The sequence below is a fragment of the Cynocephalus volans genome, chromosome 15 (assembly GCF_027409185.1).
Source record: "Cynocephalus volans isolate mCynVol1 chromosome 15, mCynVol1.pri, whole genome shotgun sequence".
Classification (NCBI taxonomy): Eukaryota; Metazoa; Chordata; class Mammalia; order Dermoptera; family Cynocephalidae; genus Cynocephalus; species Cynocephalus volans.
In genome coordinates, this window is record NC_084474.1 from 6261440 (window position 1) to 6283578 (window position 22139).

Sequence of the window (22139 nt, forward strand, 5' to 3'; positions counted from 1 at the left end):
ACATAGCTTGACAGAGAACAACTTGGGAGGACAGAGAGAGAGGCTGTGGAAGTTGAAAGGGATTGGAAAATGGAGTTGAAATTCAGGATAGGCTCCTGTCAGGCTGGATCACAGACCCTCTGCCCCATGCTGTGCAGGTCCTGAGCCAGGGAGTTGAAAAAAGATTCTGGTGGCCGATAAGAGGATAGACATGCTTTCTGCCTTTTATACCAAAATACACAACAGTGGCAATGAGCCAAGGAGTACATGGGTGCACATGCACAGTTACACCACTCTTATATAACTTGTTTACAGTGGATGTGCTGGATCACACCCAGCCGGATGTGAGGGAAGAGGCCCTCACTATACTAATTCTACTTTCCTCACACTCCACTCCTTCTGGGTCTCTTGCTGTTCAGTCTATGCATCTGTGATCTTCTGCAGTGTTCCCTTAGTGAGGATTGCTGACCCTCGCATCCATATAACCTCCAAACTTATCGTATGTTCAATACACCTTGAGGCTTGTCCCTGTAGCTCTATCCTTTTCAACTATTAGCTACAAAAACCCCACCTGTACACAAGTCCAGTTAGTACTCATCATTGGGGTGATTTTCACAGGAATCCTGCAGCCACACTGGTAGGAAACTCAGTGCGTATTCAGCAAGCTGACACATTGGCCACATGAATGTATGTATGTGTCCAGTCGACTCTGGTGCCTGCAGCCACAATACTATGGACAAAAAGATGAAAAGGTTATTGGCACCAATAGAGGGAGTTCCTCTCCCTCTGGCAGAATACACACCAGCTTACCATCCTGGAAAGAATGGTTGCAGGAACAGGTGCAGCTGTATGCCACAGAGCCTCCACTGGAGAGGGCCTGCCCTTGCAGAGTCTCTCATTCAGTATCCTGACTGTTGGCCATAACAACTGTGTCCACCCTTTTAGGGGCAAGGGTTGGATGGATAGCCTTAGTCCCTTTTTGAGATGACCATTGTACTGTTCAATCGTTCCCAGTGCCTGGGTATGATACAGCACATGTAACTTGCACTGAATGAACCATTGAGAATCCCACTTCTGTACTTCCTGTCCAGTAAAGTGGTTCCATTATCACTTTCTATGACCAGGGGTTGACTGTACATTGCCATAAGGCTATTCAATCCCTTCACAGTGCTTACCTGGTCTGGGCCCTTGCAGGGCCGTACAAACAGAAGAGCAATAGCCATATCAATGGCTGTGGAGATATACCTGAAATTCTCTGACCTTGGCAGTGGTTCCACAAAATTCACTTGCCATCAAGTCAGGGGCACCTTTCCACAGGTTATTTGCCCATCGGTATGCAGCACCCACTGGGGGTATGGACACTCTTGAGCACATACTGGACAAATGTGATGCACGTTTACTACATCTTCCCATATTATGGGCAGGTTCCACTTTTGAGCCATTGACCACACGGTGTTGCAGCCAGCATGCTGCATTTGTTGATGTAACCACTGGGCCACATCAGTGGCTGGAGCTTTCTCCAGTCATTTCACCTTAGCCAAGGCATTGGCTTTGTCATTGCCCAGACTGGCTAAGGGGAAGTGTCCTGTGACATGGAAAAGTCTTACTTCCTCCTTATGTACCAGTTCCCATAACTCTTGCCACACGGCTTGTCCCCACAGGGGTCGGTGGCCTACCATCCACCACTGATATTTCCAAGTAGGTATCCAAAGGATAAGACCCTTATATACAGCCCACCTACATTGTTCCAAATGTCCTAGCAGTGCTGGAGTTGCCTTGGTTAAATCTGCAGGAGAATCAGAGGTTAGTAACACATCGTTTATGTAGTGAAACATTGTAACCATGCTGGGCCTAGTCCACTTGGCTAAGTCCCCAGCCACTAAACCATGACAGATTGTTGGGCTATGCAGGTAGCCTTGGGGCAACACTTGAAAAGTCCAGTGCCTTCCTTCCCAGGTGAAAGCAACTTGATGTTGTATGTCAGTCAAGATTGGGATAGAGGAAAAAGCATTTGCAAGGTCCAGTACACAGTGATAAATTCCTAGCTGAGTCATCAGCTGATCCATCAAGTTGTGAACCGAAGGCACAGCCACATGCGAAGGAGGCACTACTTTATTCATGTCTCGATAATGCACAGTCATCCTCCAGGGCCCATTAGGTTTTTTCACTGGTCATACCAGAGTGTTATAGGGACTGTGTGTGGAATGAATGATGCCGGCCTTTTCTAACTCCAATATAGTGGCACCTATCTCTGCATGTGCTCTCGGCAGGTGATACTGTTTCACACTGACTGCACATCTTGGCTTGGGTAACACCTGTGGATCATATTTAGCATGTCCCTGTAACTCAGGCTTCACTGTCTGGATCCACAGCCATAATTCCCCAACTGTTGTTTGCAGGCGCAAACCATAAAGTACATCTATACCCAGAATGTATTTGTCTACAGGGGATGCATACACATTATATACATGAGGGGGCAATCGTTCAATGCTCAGAGGCAAAGACACAGCTTTGACTTTAATAGTCTGTTCTCCATAACTATCAACATTCACTGTGGCCCCTGGAAACTTATCTGGGTTGCCATGTATCAAGCTACATTCTACGCTAACACATGCTATACATTTGTCTCAGACCAATGTATTGCCAGTTCAACATGAGGCCCCCAGTCCTTGTCTGCCCCCAAAAGATGAGCACCTTGGCCTGCTCCCTAGCCAAAAGAGAACAGTCCATCTGCTTCTGCAGACGTAGCCATAAAATCCTTCAAATAGACTGGGTGTATCTTGTTGTGTGCCTCTTGGGGAAGTTTGGTATCATGCCACTGGGAGCAAAATTGTTGCCACAAGGCAAATAAGACTGCATTTGGTTGCTGGTCAGTTTTTTCCTTATCAGCTCCTGCCGTAAGCAAGTCAAACCACATCTGCATATGGCTGGTCTTGCTTGGTCCCTTCAGGATAAAATCCCGAGCACTTCTTGGGGGTTTAATCTTAGCCACCTTTTGGACCCCCTTTGCTTGTCTCCTCCCCTCTGCTTCACCCAAACTGGCCGTTATGGTCATCACTTCATGTATAGTTTGACCAACGTATGGGGCCAGCATGGCTATCAGTGACCCAAAGGATGTCGACCGTGCATTTTGCAGCACTACGTCATTTATGCTGCCAGTAAAACATTCATCATACAGGCCACAGGTGTTCACATTAAACATGGACTGCCACATCCCCAGGCTCCCAAGTTATTTGAACCAGCTCAGCATATGTTTGCCATTTACTCACAGTTTCAGGCAGTTCTCTGGCATTCATCCACATGGTCTGGACAGCTGCATTCAACCAGTCTATCAAGGAGTGGTTATCCTGTCCCGGGGCATATCTGTGGCTATTCTGTAGCTGATGCTGCAGGGATGGGTGCATGGTGATAGAGGCTAACTTTTCCATCTCTTCACTAGAGCACATCACACTATCCACCCCTAGGTCCCATAACTGCAAAAGCCAAGCAGCTAGGGGTTCACACTGTTTCTGCTGAAACTGTTTCCCCAAGTCCACGAACTCAGCTTGAGTGTAGGGGACATAAGTAGTGAATTGGGTGACTTGTGGATTGCCTACCCGTTGCCCGCCTTGTCCTATGGGCTGTTCATGCTTCAGTTTCTGGTGGACAACAGGTTGTGCCAGGGGATGCACAGTCTTCCCAACTCACCATTGGTTTTGTTATCATCCCCAGTGTTGGAAGCAGGAGTGACCTGTTGCTGTACTTCAGTCTCCAGAACAAGTACTCGTGCTTTCAACACATCTGCTTTCTGCTACAAATCTCGAAGCCGTGCCACTTCATGGAGTGCCTGGTCCATGTTGACTCATAGTACAGTGAGCAACAGCCAGACCCCGGCCAACGGGAAAGCGGCCGCCGGGTACCACATACTCAAGAGTAGACACATTTCCTCTCCCTCCCAGGGAGCTAGTGGCTCCCTTACCTGCTCAGAATCCTGCTGACTATGCCAGTTGTTGGGCTGGATCACAGACCCCTCTGCCCCGTCCTGTGCAGGTCCTGAGCCAGGTAGTTGAAAAAAGATTCTGCTGGCCAATAACATGATAGACAGGCTTTATTCCAGATGTGAGCTTCCCCATCAGTGGTTCAGAGCATTGCCTTTTATAATGAAAGTACACAATAGTGGCAACGAGCCAAGAAGTACACGGGCGCTCATGTGCACTAACACTACTCTTAGTAACTTGTTTACGCCGGATGTGCTGAATCATACCCAAGCTGAAACCCCAAGCTGCTGCCTGAGTGCAGAGGGCACGTCCCTGGGAGCCGGGCTTCCCTCTCCCTCCACCTGCTCTATTGAGGGTTGAGTGTCCCCACAAAGCCTCTCGGTTTCCTTTCTCTTTATTTTTGTAACTTTGAAAATATGCATAACATACATGTAATTATGTGTATAATGCCATTAAACTCATTATCCAGGTTAAGCAAATGATCACCGTCTGTTTTGATGTCTCTGGGTCCCTCCTGAATCATCCGTTTCCTGCCCCTTCCAAGTAGGTAAGATCTGAGTATTGTGTTCAGCTTTCCCTTGATTTTCTTTACAGTGTTATTACATATATTTGTTGTTGTAAATAATATTGTGTTTTAAAAAATTTTTGAACTTAAACTAGATGGAATCATACTTTATATATTCTTCTGAGATTTCCCAGGTTTACTCAATTTTGTGTCCCTGAAATTTTTGTGTCTCTGAAATGCATGTTGTTTTAAGTTAATTGTAGTTCATTCATTTTCACTGCCGTATAGATTTCAATTGAAGGAATACCCCATTCTTTTGTTGATGGACAAAATTTGTACTGCAAAAAGAGCCATTATGAACATTCTCTTATACCTCTTTGTGCACAAATGCAGCAGCTTTTAAAGGTACTTATTCACCTAGAATAAGTTTTCTTCACATTTTCTAGATTCTGCTGAATTGGTTTCCAAATTGGTTGTTGCAATTAACTCTCCACCAAGAGCGTGTGTGACTCCCACATGTTCCACAGCCTTCCCCAGAGTTGATATTGTGGATGTCCAGACCTTTGCCAACCTGGTGGGCATGAAATGGTTTCTCATTGCGCTTGCTAATGAGCTTGAGTATGTTTTTATAAGTTTATGAACCACTTTTTATTTCTCTCTGTGAAGTGTTTTCGAGTCTTTCACCCATTTTCATGTTGGAATTGTCTCTTTCTTACTTACTTAACAGTTCTTTATATTTATGCTCTAGACATTAACCTTTTTTCATTTATGAGTGTGGCAAATGTTTTCTCCCAGAGATTTGCTTTTTTCCATTCCCTTTATAAGGTCTTTTTACAGAACAGAATTTAAAATTTTAATTTAGTAGAAATCATCAATCTTTTCCTTTATGTTTTGGCTTTGGTGTTTTAAGAAATTCTTCACTGTCTCAACATGCCCATATTTTCTCTTAAATTATATAGTTTTGCCTTTCTTGTTTGTCTTTAATTCTCTAGAGTTGATGTTTGTGTGTGGTGTGTGCTCAGAATCCGATTTCATTTTTTCCATGTGTACGGTAATATCCCAGCACCATTTATTAAATAATCCGTCTTTTCCCTGCTAATCCTCGGTGCCATCTCAGACATACAGGAAGTTTCTGTGCATGTGCTGGCCTGTGTCTAGCCTCTATTCTGTTCTGTCAATCAATTTGTCTGTTTCTGCACCAATACTACATTATTCTAATTTCTGTAGTTTTACAATAATTGTTGGTATCGGTGAGGCAATTCCTTCCACCTTATTTTTCAGCAGGAGTGTCTTGCCTGTTCTTGGGTTTTTGCTCTTCATATAGATTTTACAATCAGATTATCAAGTTATCCCCCAAAACTTGTTAGGTTTCAATTGAAATTACATTGAATCTATAGATCCATTGCAAGAGAACTAATAGCTTTGTTATATTTAGTTTTTTAATCCACAAACATGATTGCCTATTTACCTATTTAGGTTCTTTCTAAAGTCTTTTAGTAAAGTTTTATAATTTTTTCATAAAAATTTATCTTTTGTTAGATGTAGTCCTAGGTTTTTATGTTTTCGTGTGTCTCTGTTTTCAAACTATTTGTTGTTGGTATATAAAAATAGGATTGATTTTTAAAAAACTTTTTATTGTGAAATAATTATAGACTCTTAGGAAGTTGTGAAGACCGTACAGAGAGGTCCCATGAACACTTCACCTGATTTCCCCCAGTGGTTACATCTTCTGTAAATATAGTACTGGAGACTGACATTTGTCCAATGTGTGTGTAGTTCCATTTTATCACCTGGGTAGATTTAGATAACCACACTACAGTTAAGACACAGAACTATTCCTTTCCAGTAAAAGTCCCCCCAGCTCTCTCCACCAGCCACCCTTTCCTCTATTCATCACTAACCCTGGCCACTGATATTTTCTCCATTTCTGTGAGTTTGTCATTTTAAAACAATTTTTAAAAATGTATTTATTTTAATTGACACATTTAATTGTTCATACTTATTGGATACAATCTGATGTTTTGATACATACATATGTTGTACAATGATTGGGTCAGACTAGTAGTTAGTGTATCTATCACATGCATTTATCATTGGTTTGTGGTGAGAATATTCAAAAGACTATCCAACGCCCCCAGTCTCTGGTAACCACTGTTCTGCTCTTTGCCTCTATAATGTCACTTTTTTTTTTTAGATTCTACATACAAGTGAGATCATGTGGTATTTGCCTTTTTCTGTGTCTGGCTTACTTCACTTAACATAATGTCTTCCAGATCCATCCATATTGCTGCAAGTGACAGGATTTCATTCTTTCTTGTGGCTGAATAGTACTCCACTGTGTATATGTACCACATTTTTTATCCATTCACATGTTGTTGGGCACTTAGGTTGATTCCATATTTTGGCTATTGTGAATAGAGCTGCAATAAACATGGGAGTGCAGGTATCCCTTTGATTTACTGATTTCATTTCCTTTGGGTATATACCCAGTAGTGGGGTAATTTTGTCATTTCAAGAATTTTGTTTTGTTTTGTTTTTTGGCCGCTGGCTGGTACAGGGATCCAACCTTGACCTTGGTGTTATTTCAAGAATTTTATATAATGGAGTCATATAGCATGTGACTTTTTGGAATTGGCTTTTTTTCCCTCAGCATAATGCCCTCAAGATCCATGCAAGTTGCTCTGTGTATCAATAATTTGTTCCTTTTCATTGCTGAGCAGCATTCCATAGTATAAATGTATCACAATTTGTTTAGACATTCACCTGTTGTAGGACATTTGGGTTGTTTCCAGTTTTGGGTCATTGTAGATAAGTTTGCTATGAACAATTACGTACAAGTTTTTGTGCAGGTATAAGGTTTTATTTCTCTGGAATAAATGCTCAAGTATAATTATTTGGTGGGATGATAAGTGTACCTTTCATTTTTTTCAGAAATTGACAACTGTTTTCCAGACTGACTCTACCATTTTACATTTCCACCAGTGATATGTAACAGATCAAATTTTTATGCATCCTCACCACTATTTGGTATTGTCACTATTTTTAATTTTAGCTATTGTAATAGCTGTGTAGTGGTAGCTCATTGTGTTATTAATTTTCATTTCTGTAATGGCTAATGATGTTGAACATCTTTTCATGTGCTTATTTGCCATCCGTATGTCCTCTTTAGTGAAATGTCTTTTCATATCTCTTGCCCATGCCTAATTGTACGGTGTGATTTTGTACTGTTGAGTTTTGAGAATTCTGTATATATTCTGGATAGGAGACCTTTGTCACATATGTGGCTTGCAAATACTATCTCCCAGTCTTCTTGTGCTCTTAACAGAGTCTTTTACAGAATGAAAGTTTTTAGTTTTGATAAAATCCAATTAACTGATTTGTTTTTCTTTTAAGAATCATGTTTGGGTGTCAGATCTAAGAACTCTACCCAAGCCTTAGATTCTGAAGATTTTTTTTTCTGGAAGTTTTGTATTGTTGCATTTATGTTTAAATCTAAGATACATTTTGAGTTAACTTTTTTATGTAGTGTCAGGTTCATTTTTCTTTTAACTTATGGATCTCCAATTTGTTGAAATAACTATTGTTTCTTCATTGAATTACTTTTGCATCTTCATCAAAAATCCTTCGGCTGTACTTCTGTGGGTCTATTTCTAGGTTCTCTATTCTGTCCCATTGATTATGTGCCTATCACTCCAACAATACCAAATAGTCTTGATTAATGTAGATTTTCAGTAAGTCTTATAATTTCGTTGAGTGATTCCTCTCACTTTATTCTTCTTTTTCAAAATTGTTTCAGCTATTCTAGTTCTTTTGCCTTTCCATATAAATTTTAGAATAATCTTGTTCATAAGTACAAAAAGTCTTGCTGGGATTTTGATAGGATTTGAGTTAAATCTATTAGTCAATTTGGGGAGAATTGGTATCATTATAATGTTGAACCTCTAATCTATGAACACTGTATGTCTCTCCATTTATTTAAATCCTTGATTTCTTGTACTGTGTGATTTTGTACTGTTCAGTTTTGAGAATTCTGTATATATTCTGGATAGGAGACCTTTACTGGTGTTTTGTAGCTTTCTGCATACAAATCCTACACATGTTTTGTTAATTTTTTCCTAAGTATTTAATTTTTTTGAGTGATTATAAATGGTGTTGTATTTTAAAGTTCAGATTCCACATGTGCATTGCTAGTAATAGCAATACAATTATTTTAATGTTTATTTTGTATCCTGCAACTTTGCTGAATTCACTTATTAGTTCTAGAAGTTTTAAAAAATAAGTTCCCTGGAATTTTATGTGTAGACCATCATGTCATCTACAAACAGGGACAGTTTTATTTCTTCCTTTCTGATTTGTACGTTTTTTCTTTGTTTTCTTGGATGAGCCCAATCTAATCATGTAAGTGCTTAAAATGGAAGAGGAAGGCAGGGGTGTGGGTCAGAGAGACAGGGTGGTGGCAGAAAAGGCAGGAGAGGTTTGAAGCATGAGTGTTGAGATGCACAGGTGCTGGCTTTGAAGATGGGGAAAAGAGAGCATGAGCCAAGGCTTGTGTGGCCTCTGGAAGCTGAGAATGGCCCTCAGCTGATGGCCAGTGAGGAAGTGGGCACCTTGGTCCTACAAACTCAAAAAATGAAATTCTTCCAACAATCTGAATGATCAAGGAAATGGAGTCTGTCCTAGCACCTCCAGAAAGGAACGCAGCCCTACTGACACCTTGATTTCAGCCCAGTGAGACTGCATCAGACTTCTGACCTACAGAACTGTAAGATAACACATCTGTGTAGTTTAAGCCACTAAGTCTGTGGTAACTTGTCATGGCAGAGATAAAAAAAAAGCTAATAAATGCATAGCATGCCTTATTATATTTTAGGGTCTGCAGGGTCTGTAGTGACATCCACTGTTTTTAATGATAATTTGTGCCTTCTCTCTGCTTTCTTTCTCGGTCTTGCTAGTGGTGTGTCACTTTTGTTGACCTTTCGTAGACATGGCTTTTTTGTTTCATTGATTTTCTCTACTGCTTTTCTGTTTTCAATTTCATTGATTTCTGGTCTTATCTTTATTATTTTATTTTTAACTTGCTTTCAGTTTATTTTCTTCTTCTTTCTCTATATTCTTGGGGTGAAAACTCAGATTGCTGATTTGAGACTTTACCCAATTTCTCACAAACATGAACGTTTAGTGCTATGCAGCTCCCTCTCAGCACGCTGCTTTAGCTGCATCCTACCTTTTTTGATATATAGACTTTCATTTTCACTCAGTTTCAATGTATTCTTTAATTTACCTTGAGATTTTCTCTGACTTATCAGTGATTTGGAATTGAGTTGTTTAGTTTCCAACTGTCTGGAGATTTTCATGTTCTCTTTCTGTTTTTAATTTCTAGTTTGATTCCATTGAAGTTGGAAAATGTTCTCCTTCCACGTTCATTTCTTCTATTTTCTTTGGAAAGTCCAAACCAGAATCTTCTTGAATATTGTTTTGTTTTCCTTTAATTCTGCTAGTTGTAGAAATGCGATACATAAGAGCCCTTGAGACAAATATAGGCAAAAATTGCATATTTCATACATACTTTATCTTAATTAACTCCTGTATTTTTTCAAATTGTCATATGGAATATGACTTACTGAACTTGCCATAATTTTTGCCCATTTATATATTAAATATTCACTATTGTTAATTTCAATTATTTAGTCTTCTATAACCTATATACAAATACTATCAAACAAAAAAAATCAAAAGATATATTCCTTCTTTCCAAGGAACTATAGACAGCTGTGGGATAAGGGTAAATAAATGTGATGAATGCTATGTTAAGTATCATGGGACAGGAGGGACACATAATCTGTCTAGGGTAGTGAATCATGGGGCCAGGAAATGCTTCTAGAAGTGGTCACATATGGTGTGCTTTGAGTCTGCATAGTCATGTAAATCTCCTTCCATCATCCATTCAAAATTATGTGCCAGGAGTAAATCTTGAAATACCTTTGATAAGCATTTAAAGATATAAAATTCCTAGCATTCAAGTTATTGGACCCTGCTAGTGATTGCTTTGAACTATTATATGTGTCACACAAACATTCAGTAGCACTGATAGTTATATTCAATTAAATTGAATAAAAAAAATATTTGTTGCTGCATCTGCTATTTTCAAAGTATTATGGCAAGTGTCGATAGGATACAAGACAGTGTAGAAATGTTTCCTGCTCCTGCTAGACATAAAATCCAAGGGAAGAATTCCTTTTGGGTTACCTCAACTTACTTATTCATAGGAAAGTGCAGGGCAATTATTTTGCATATTTTTTTTCTAGGTGATTTGCACATGTTTATTTAATTATTTAATAGAAATAGTCTTAGTTGCAGATACTTCCAATAAACAAGTTTACTTCTAGGCTAAAATAAAAACCAAAATGTTATAAAATGTGTAAAATGGCTGAACATACTTTTTAAATTACTGTCTAGTTGTAGAAGGTATTTTGCAGGTGCACTATTGAATTTATTTTTTAAAAATGAGGACCTTTTGATAGGATCAAGGGCACTGCAAGTGTAATTTGTTAAATGAAACCTTGCTAGGGTGAGGGCACTGCTCCTAGAGTGCTACTAAATAAAGACAGCACGTCAGCTGCCCTTTCTTTGCCACGGTAATAACAGGACTCTGTACTCTCAACAGTGGCACTGGTGTGACTGACAGGCAGCTCTGGAGAAGTGCTTCAGAGAGACTACCTCTGGCTGCAGGAATCCAGGCAATGGGACACAATTGCTGCTGGTGTTATTGTAATTGTTATCCACTAATTAGTACTTGACTATTTGGATTAAATATTTATTTATTTTATAATTATTAACTTCCAAAAATGTAACCATCAGTGAATTGAGTAAAAGGAAAACCTTAAAAAAAGTTTATATCATTTGAAAAAATGATTAAAGTTACAATTTCAAATTAAATTATATTTTAGCAAGGAAAAAGCTTAGAACATGACACAAAAGGCTGATGTGGGGAGAGAGAAAAAGGGGATTATTCAGGATTAATTTCTTTTCTTTGATATTGTTCATTTAATAAATGTCTTTTAGTAATTTTGTATGTCTAAGGAAGGTAGCGAGGCTGGATCTTCATAGAATTGACAGCTATGCCATAAAAAGAAAGACCCTTTGGGGTGAAGGGTTTAATTTTAACCCAAATTAAACTTTATTTATTTAATAGTAGTGTAGAAAATAGATTGCTGAGAGAAATTGCTGAAGGCAGAGTGACTTGTGAGGACACCAGTATATTTTTCTAGATAAATATATCAAAGACCTGAATTAAGGGTGTGGCAGTGGGAAGAGTATGAAGATTTCAGAGTTTAGAGCTAGGTAATTGATAAAGATGAATAAGATATTTAAAAAGTAAAATCGATAAGATAAATACATTTTTAAAAATGTGAATCCGTTATGTTGACCCTGGGACAGGAAAATGGAAATTACATTTACAGTGAGAGACAGTATAAAAATAGGCAATGGCAAGGTCATATAGGAACTATAACTTTGACCCACAATCTTCAGTAACCGGGCTAGAAAGCCAAACATAGTCAAACACAATCTCTGTAGCAATTGGTCCCAAATGATCAGGACCTGATCAATAACTGACAGCTTCCCCATTTTCCTCCCAATTTAAGACTAACTGAAAAAAGCCAAATATGCCCCCCTAAGAAATAAAATAGGATTTCCCACTTCTACTTACCTATTCTCCAGCTTTCCCATGCCAGCAGCCTCCAGTCAGGGCATACCTTAGTCTTCCTTTTTTCACTGTAAAGCTTTCCAACTTCTCTACCTGTCTTTGACTCTGCCAAATGCAAGTCGTAGAGGCTTAACTCTCTGCAAGCTCTGAATAAATAGCCTTTGCTTGTTCTAATTTGGGTGTTGTTCATTTATTTCCACAATAAAGAGAAAGAGTTGAGGTTAGAGAAAGAGTCCAGGTAATAAATTAAATTTTAGACTTCATTAAGTATTGATCTGTCCAATACATAATTCGATATTTAATATTTAGTATTTCTGAAGGAGAAAAACTGCAAATTGCTGCACCAGTCCAACTGACAATATTCAGTAAGCTAGGGAAAAATGAATGACAAAGTAAAAACAAACAAAAAAACTGTCCAGTGGGTTGGTTTGAGGAAAATAGAATAGTTTAGCCAGGCCCCCTTCCCTCCGTCCAGTTGGGGGTGGTGCATAACATTCTTTGTAAACAAGTTGTGTGTGGGTGGAGTTAATGTGCATGTGTGCCCATGTATTTTTTTTACTTTGTTGCTATTATTATGTGTTCTTCAGTTTGTGAAGCAGCTGGGCCTGGACAGCAGAGCTCATGTTTAAAAATAGAGCATTTTTACTTTGGTGGCAGCTGCTCAGTTTTTCTTTGGACTTTGCTGGTAGCAGTCGAGTTTCTGGATTTCTCTTTGGACTGCCTAGCTCTTAGATGTGTGTGTGCTTCCTTCTTCAAACAAGGCTCCAGAGACCTTTTTGCCAGTTACCTTGCTTGTAGACCTGCGTGTGAAGGGTTTGTGACCCAGTTTGGGCAACGGGCTTGAGGGGTCTGTGAGCTCCAGACCAAGCACTAGCTCTACAGTTGGTAAAAGATTATCATTGTTAAATGCAGATTACACTGGACCATTAAGAAGATAATTTCATTCAAGCTGTTGCAATAGGGATTAACTTTCGTTAGTCAGGAATATCTCAAAGTAAAAGAAGGGTGCCTCTAGTTTTCTAAAGGCAGCTAGAGAAAGGAAGTTATTCACGAGTGTAAGGGAGTTGTGAGGAAGGATAGAGACAAGACATTTCAAAATACATGGGGGCATGGTGGTTCTTCTTGATCAGCCCTTTCCAGGAACACTAAAGGGTGTGGACATTTTTTATTAGTTCCTATGTTTTGGGAGCACCTGGCTCAGATCAAATTCAACATTGCCAGCAACAACATTAAATGCTGTTGGCGAAATAGAATTAAAAATAAAATCTCCTAACCTAGTAAACCTCTCCACAGGAGAAGAGAAGAAAGAAAACCGTTTTATTATTCAATAAGCATTAATCCAGAATGTGATGCACCTTACAGACAATCCAGTAAGGGACTGCAAAGACAGAAAGGAATCTCACTTTTATATCACCGAGCATGTACAATTCACTGCGGTAAGGAAGGAGTCTTGTGAGATTCCCCTTCCAGGGGAATCCCTGACCTGGGTGGGTCCAAGTGCTCGCTGCTACAGGATCGCCAATCCCACCTGTCAGACAGAACTTAAAGGAATGTCTTCGTTTTAGTTTTTTTTTTTTTTTATTTCAGGAGACATCAACCAGAAGACAGAAGATACCAACTGCCTGCCCAGTCGACTGAGGGTTGGGGTTGATGTAGATAAATATATCGGGGAGACAGGATGTTTTCAAGTGTGATGGACAGCTGCTTCCTGCTTTGAGGGATCATATTGGATATCGGCTTGCTATACGACCTTAGTTATTCCTTAAGGGCTAGCAATAAAGGGCAAACAAGGTCAGTTCTATAGTGTATACATGTGTGGGGGGTCTTCTACATTTACACTTACATTTATGCTCTCAAAATGAACAATAACTAGTCCTCAAGTTAGAGGACTCAACAGCATGACTTGTTACACATAGTTGATTTTCAGTTGGTAATGGGATTGACCATCTGTGTTGGCTAATTGGCTTAATCTAAAGGAAAAATAAACTTGCCCTATATATATTTTTTCCTGTTCAACCAGTCCATAATTGATGACCATGTAGGTTCTTTCCAGTGTTTTGCTATCACAAATAGTGCTGCAGTGAAGAACTTTCAGTATATATCTTTTTGTTCTTTTGCTTAGTGCATCAATCACTGGGATAGATCCCTAGAAGTGGGATTGCTAGATGAAAGACTAAATGCATATTCAATTTTGCTAAATAGTTCATGCAATCATTTAAAAAAAAAACTGATTATATATATTTATGGGGCAAGAACTTGTCATATCTTTATGACAGGTCTTAGCTTTGGAATGAAGGTTGTCATAGTTAGGCTCCTATTTTACATAAAGTGGGAGACAGGGAAGCTAACTTACTTGATGGTCACAATTCAAAAAGATGGTTCTTGTGGTCTTTAAGCTGGCAAGAGCCTTATTTAGCTTTTAAAAAGATTCACATACATTTTAAAGAGACAGAGAAAAAACTTACACATTTTCCAAAGTGAATGCTCTAAGAAACAAAGTGGAGATGAGTCTCTCCCCTTCTTGTAAACAGGGCAATTTTCTTTTCTTTTCTTTTTTGAATTGTACTTGCCCTTACAATGCTTACTTACCCCTCACTAGCTGTGCGTCTTTGGGTTAATTTCTTAACCTCTAGCTCCAGTTTTCTCATTTGTTCAGTGGGAATAATTATATCTATCATACTGTGTTTTTACTAAGATTAACTTATGCATGAAAACACTTAAAACCATGCCTAGTATGTAAGAAATTCTGAACAAAATCTTGTTACATCACACATATATGAATTCAGAAGAAGTTAAGGTGTTATTCATAAAGTCAAGACTAAGCCTGATAAAACTGCAAATTAAACAATTTGTAGTAAGCTACACATTTGTCTCCATTCAAAGAAGAACACAGACACCCAGTGAGTAGTGACTCAAGTTGAGCAAATAACTTCTCTGGAGTTTGTCTCTAAAGAAACTATGTAGATGCACTAGCTTCAAAAATTTTCAGAGTAGTATAAACTGACCTATTTGGGTAGAAGAATAGAGAAAACCAATAAAATGTATGGACAAAGGGAGGGGTGTTTCTTTTTTAAAGATCTGAGAAATGGAATACCCTTACTTGGTGAAAACAGGTCATTAAATAGAATGTCAAAATTTAGTCCTTTTTAAGTAACTTTGTACTTTAAAACACCTCTGTAACTCTTAAAAACAAATGCATTCACAGGCAACCATTTGGAAACTAATGATTTTCATCTGCAGGAGAGCCTCTTCCCTGAAGCTAAAAACAGGTAAGAATTGGGTAGGATTTAGGCAGAACAAAAATATTTGTGGAGATGAATCCAGTAATTGAACACACTGGATAAAAGACGTAAATAGGCAGCAGCCAAAAGCAAAATCATCTTTGTTCCTTGTGAGCTGGGATGAAGGTTGGTTTGGGGTGGGTGAGGCAGAACAGGGAGATATGAGAAGCCAAGGAAGAAATATGAGTTTGGTCAACAAAATACCTTTTAGATCATTAAAATTGGAGCAGAACCACTAATGGTAGTTTTGCCTGCGACACAAAATGATTTGCCTTTAAAGTTTTACAAAATAAACCAACTCAACCAAAATAACGGCTTTCTAACTAATTAAAAACAAAACTTGTTATCCTCTTTAAGCATGCTTAAAACATTTTAATTGGAAACTACAAGTCTTCTAACATCTGTTAGATGTTTTGGCAAATGTATCAAAATGAGAGTTGCTTTAACCTTTCTTCTTACACACTTTAATGTCTTCAAATGCAATAGTTCACATATTCCCTGAATTCCTTCATATTAAATGAGCTCCCAATTAAAACTATTTTTAAGATCTTGCTTCTCAATTTTCTGTAACTGCTCCTCTATGTGAAGAAAAATTTTAAAAATTGATAATTATTCTAAATTTTCAGAATAATGAAAATTGTAGAATTTTCCTTTAGAAAAATTAGTCTGTTCCAAATGTTGACTTAGTTTATATGTAGAAAGTGAGCAAAATTCATATAAAGAGGTTATTTATTCATTGAATTATTAATAGTAATTACATGATAACTGTATGTTAATTTATTTGCCTTTGTTTTTAAAATGTATTTTATATTGAATTATCTATCTAAGGTACCGTTTACTTGTTTGGTAAGAATCTTCTTTCTCATATTTAATGTTTTAGTGATGTATCTATTCTTAAGTTTTTTTGAAAATCAAGAAAGAATAGTTATTACTTCATCTTCATTTGGGCAAAGGACTTGAACAAATATTTTTCCAAAGCAGACATAAAAATGGCAAATAGACACACAAAAAGGCACTCAACATCACTAATCATCAGGGACATGCAAATTAAAAGTATTACGAGATATCATCTCACCAGTAAGGATGGTTATTATCAAAAAAAAAAAAAAAACCGAGATAAAAAATGTTGGCAAGGGTGTGGAGAAAAGGGCAGCCCAGTACACACTGTTGGTGGGAATGCAGATTGGTACAGCCATCATGGAAAATAATGTGGAGGTCCCTAAAGAAATTAAAAATGGAACTACCATACAGCTCAGCAGTCCTTCTTGTTGGCGTATACCCAAAGGAGGTGAAATAAATAACCACTTCGTAAAGATTTCTGCACTCCCAGGTTCATTGCAGCATTATTCACGATAATCAACATATGAAAACAACCTAAACATCCATTGACAGATGGATAGACAATGAAAATGTGGTATACAATGAGATATTATTCAGCCTTAAATAAGAAGATGTTTCCATTTGTCACAACAGGATTGGACCTGGAGGACATGATGCTAAGTGAAATATGTCAGACACAGATTAAGAAGAAAAAAAAAATTGCGTTGATCTCATTTGTGAAATAAAAAAAAAAAAAGCTCAAATACACAGAGGCAAAAAATGAAACAATACTTACCATGGGCAGATGGTGGTAAGAAGGGGAAAGGTTCAAAGTATACAAAATAACAGATATGCATGAAAAACAAGTTTAGAGATCTAATGTACAACATGAAGAATAAAATTAATAAAATTGTATTATTTTAGGGATTTTGGTTACATAAGTTGATTTTAGCTGCTCTTGCCACACAAAAATGACACTGTGAGATGACAGATATGTCAATCTTTTTCACTACAGTAACCATTTTAGTATGTTTATGTACCTCATACCACCACGTTGTAAACCTCTGACAAAGAAAATAGCATTAGTGTGGCACCTAAAACAAAGCCAAGAGGCCACCTCAGCGTGAGCTTCAGGCACTGTTTAACTGAAACACTCTGAAACAGGTTTGGCCTAAAGCTGCCTTCGTACATGCTTTGAGTTTGAACGAAAGGCTTTTCTCTACATAGTGAAATGCAATCTAACTTGATATATAAACAGATAGGAACCTAACTGAAGGGTATCCCCTGTAAACAAGCAGTTGAGTCTCAGCCAATCATAGTAACTGAACCTTCAGCCAATCAGAAGCAGAAAGCTGCCAGACATGACCACATAAGGCAAACGCTGACTGTAGCCAATCAGGTTGCTTTTGGATGTCACTTCCTTTTCTCTAACTATAAATATGACCAGTGCATGTGGTGAGGTGGAACATTCTGAGCCATTTTGGTTTGGAGTAGTACCCAATTCTAGAATTATTAACCAAGTTTTCAATTATACTTTGTTTATCCTCAACGAGATGGTTGTTTACTTTGGTTGACACCTTAAATATACACACAAAATTTCTGTTTTGAAAAATAGAGTGTCTATTGCCAACAGCACTGGCTGTCTAAATTTAACTATGCTCCCCCCAGAAATCAAACACCAGCTAACTGGTTGAAAGTAAATATGCCAATTACTCTCTAGCTACCATATTCAAATCCTTAAGTCTCTTATCTAACAATAAAAAGTTGTTGCAACAAGAAAACTTTCACCATTTTTCATTTAACTAACACATGGCAAAAATACTACACGCAGTATTCAGAATGCAGTTTTTTTGTTCATTTTGTAGCTTTTAGGCTATACTCTATAACATCCTCACTCTTCTGCAATTAAATTTTGCTTCCCTCAAATGAGTGACATTTATTTCCAAACTGATGTGCCAGTTATACTTGTTATGGAACTTAAATATCACGAATATAATATGGACACAAGAAAAAGTGATCTCTCAAAGCCTGAATGCTTTGAAAAGATTTACTTGGGAAAAATTTTGGAGATTCAGTTTGTATAAAAATATGTTGAAAATTAGCTGTGCAAATGAAAAGACAAAAGATAGAAAATTATACGTGGATATTTAGAAGTATGCATTCATCTTGATTTATAAGTCTTTGTCTTCATTTCAGTAAAAGAGATTAAAATACGCAATTATTAATAATATGTATGGCTGTGTTTTTATGTGAGAAAAACAATGCTGACCTCCAATGTGGACTTACAGTCACAGAAATGGCCTTGACCCTGTGTCAAAATATTCTCAATAAATAGCAACAAAAATTAGGTTATTTATTTAACAATTGAATGTATGATTACTGCTTTAATTAGTCAACTTACAGGATGGATCATATCCCAGGAGAAGACCTCTAATGTATGAGACAACAAGTTCACTGGGCAGAGTGAAATAAGCACAATGTATAAATAGGTATTTTGATAAGGAAACTGTACATAAAGTGTTATAGTTTATCCATTCACTTATAAGTTATAGTATGTACCTTATATGGTAAATAAATGTACTGGTGTGGAGGTAAAATGACAAAAAAATATTTTAATAGGCAATTGGGAGTTGAAAGTACTCATTGAATTTTATTTATTGTTCAGGATAATAATGAAAAAGTGGATGGTTAAGGGTTAAAGATAATAAATATTCTCAAGAAAAATGATAAAAGCAATGATGTCTTTCTGTTTCAGCTCCAACCTGTAAAGAGCATGTGTGTCATTGCTCCTGCCCTTATAAGAAAAAAGAAGTTGAACACAGTGAAGATCAATGACTTAGGCCCATTAAAGCGTGGAAGTCCCATAGTAAACTGCCACTCTGAAATTAGAGAGGTAGGTAAATCCAGAAAGTCACAACTGAGAACTGCTTGACTGGAGCAAAAACCACTGGAGCAATAAGCTGGTAAAAAGCACTTCAATGGTGATTTTAAAGAACACCTGACAGCTAAGTGTGCACTAGCTTGAAAGTAAGAAATTCCTGGAGGCCAAAGTCTTAGATGGGCCCCTGGACACTAACAGATCTTACCTCCAGAAACCCATCATTTTCTCACAGTGAAAAGGCAAGAAATCCCTTATGGCAGAGGGAAGGGAAAAAGTAACAACTGTGAAATATGCCCAGAGCATTCTTCCTAATAAAGATCTAATTTTCAGGAGCAAAGACTTTACTAGAACCTTATATCCCACTTGTAGAAAAGATATTCCTCTGACACTGGTACCCTCTACTCTACGTATCTCACCTGCCAGTTGGAGGGAAAGCTAAGAAACACTTGCAAAGTTCACAGTCCAAAGACATAGGCCCACTAAAATACCGAGACTTAATGATGAGATTATAGAATTTTCCCTCCTCCTCCATATCCTATTATCACACTAACAGGCCTCCAGTATAATAGTGAATTACAGGAACTGATGTTACCAAGATGGTGGAATAGACAACCCTCCTGTCCACCCCACCACACACACTCAAAAGGTGAACTTGTAGCTATTAAAACATAAAAGCTGTCATCTTGAAATCATTGGAACTTGAGGTAAAAGGAAGAGACCTGCTGTGTCTGTGAAGGAGTGGAAAGTCACAGTGAGCAGAAGGGATCATTCTAACTAGACCCAGCCTCAGATGCTCAAGCATGGCACAGCACATAGAGCAGCGACCACTCACAGAGCATCTGCCTGGACACAGTAAAGCTGCAGTAGTGCCCTTCGTGTGAAGCTACTTGGAGTCTGCAGAGGAGAGGGGTGCCATGACTGCATGATCCCATTTCCCAGGCCAGCAAAGTTGCTCTCAAGTTTTCTCTCTGCACCCACATAAGAAGGAGGGGTCATTGTTGAGGACAGGACACAATCACCCAGAGGTCGGTAAGTCTTTTTGGGGAACTCATGTCAGGCTTGCCCCTTAGGAAATGTTTGCAGTTTTGGGAGGTGTGGGGGCTGATCCAACAGGAGTGCATCAGCGAGCAGGGCAGGTAGTTGATTTGCCTTCTAATCAGCATAGGCACCCCACAATGGAGACCAGTCAGAGTGATAGAACTCCAGGGGGCACAGTTTGTGGAAAGACTTACTCCCAGAATTTGCACATGACCTAAAAGTGACTAAAAGGATGATAATTACAACCCAGTCCACACAAAAAGATATTTTCACTCGGAGAAACAACAGCAAGGCAGCAATTTAGCTCAGGCAAAGAGTTCAACTTCCAGTTCCCACAGGAAGTTTTCCACAATCAGAAAACTAACTACAGGATGGCAAATTAGTTTCAGTGCAGGGTTTGAGTGATGGTAGCCATTAATCCACCATAGAATGGGAAAACAAACAAACAAGCAAGGAAAAACACAGACCAGAGGCAAAGTTCTGATATTGAGCAGTAAGATCTGACATCACCAAAAAACACCTGTAAAGCCTGAGAGAGGTAGCCATCTCATCAAATGCAAAGGCATAAATGTAAAGACATAAAGACTAAGAAAGAACAGCAAAATATGACACCACCATAGGAAAACAACAAAGCACCAGAAATGGACTCAGAACAGTGGATTAATAAAATGCCTAACAGAGAATTCACAATAATCTTCTTAAATATGTTCAGGGAGATGAAATAAAATACAAATTGAAAATGAAATGATATTTGGAGAACAGTCCAGGAACAGAGAAACTTGACACAGAAATACAACCAAATTTTAAAAATCAAATATAAATTCTAGAAATAAAAAATGCATGTTCTGAACTGAAAAAAATCAATAGAAAACTCAAATGGCAAACTTGATCAAACAGAGAATAGAATCAATAAGCTCAAAGACGGAACATACAAAATTATTCAATCAGAGAAGCAAAAAAAAAAAAAAAAAAGGAAAAGAAAGAAAGAAACTCAAAAAACATACATTGGGGAAAGGAAAGGACTGCCTCTTCAATAAATGGTGCTGGGAAAATTGGACATCGATGTGCAGAAAAATGACACTGGACCTGTACCTCTCTCTGTATACCAAAATCAACTCAAAATGGATTAAAGAATTAAGTATAAGACCTGAAGCCATAAAACTACTAAAAAGAAACATAGAAGAAGCACTTCAGGAAGTAGGACTCAACAAAGACATCATGAAGAAGACCCCAAAAGCAAAAGCAACAAAGAAAAAATAAGCAAATTGGATTATATCAAACTAAATGTTTGTGAACTATGCATCCAACAAGAGATTAATATCCAGAATATACAAGGAACTCAAATAACTTCACATTAAAAAAAAAAAATCCAGTTAAAAAAAATGGACAAAGGAGCTGAATAGACATTTTTCAAAGGAAGACATACAAATGGCTAACAGGTATATGAAAAAATGCTCAACATCATTAATCATTAGAGGAATGCAAATCAAAAGCACATTGAGATATCATATCACCCCTGTTAGAATAGTTATTATCAAAAAGACTGATAATAACAAATGCTGGCAAGGATGTGGAGAAAGGGAAACTCTTCTACACTGTTGGTGGGACTGTAAATTAGTGCAGCCACTATGGAAAACAGTATGGAAGTTTCTCAAACAACTACAGATAGATCTACCATATGATCCAGCAATCTCATTTCTGGGTATATACCCAAAGGAATGGAAATTATTGTGTCAGAGATACATACACTCCCATGTTCTTCACACTTTTATTTTCAATAGCCAAGATATGGAACCAACCTAAATTTCCATTGACGGATAACTGGATAAGGAAAATGTGGTATGCACACTAAATGGAATACTACCAGCTATAAGAAAGAATGAAATTCTGCCATTCTCAGCAACATGGATGAACATGGAGAAAATTATGTTAGGTGAAAAAAGCCAGGCCCAGA

At 38.0% G+C, this 22139-nt stretch overlaps 1 long non-coding RNA gene across 1 annotated transcript; it reads left to right on the forward strand.

The window, feature by feature from the left end:
* The first annotated feature begins 4415 nt into the window (after positions 1 to 4415).
* LOC134363886 (uncharacterized) lies at positions 4416 to 20974 on the forward strand. The gene is made up of 4 exons (XR_010021778.1): positions 4416 to 4503; positions 13754 to 13957; positions 15372 to 15435; positions 19022 to 20974. It is a non-coding gene; the product is annotated as an uncharacterized LOC134363886 (long non-coding RNA).
* Positions 20975 to 22139: the final 1165 nt, after the last annotated feature.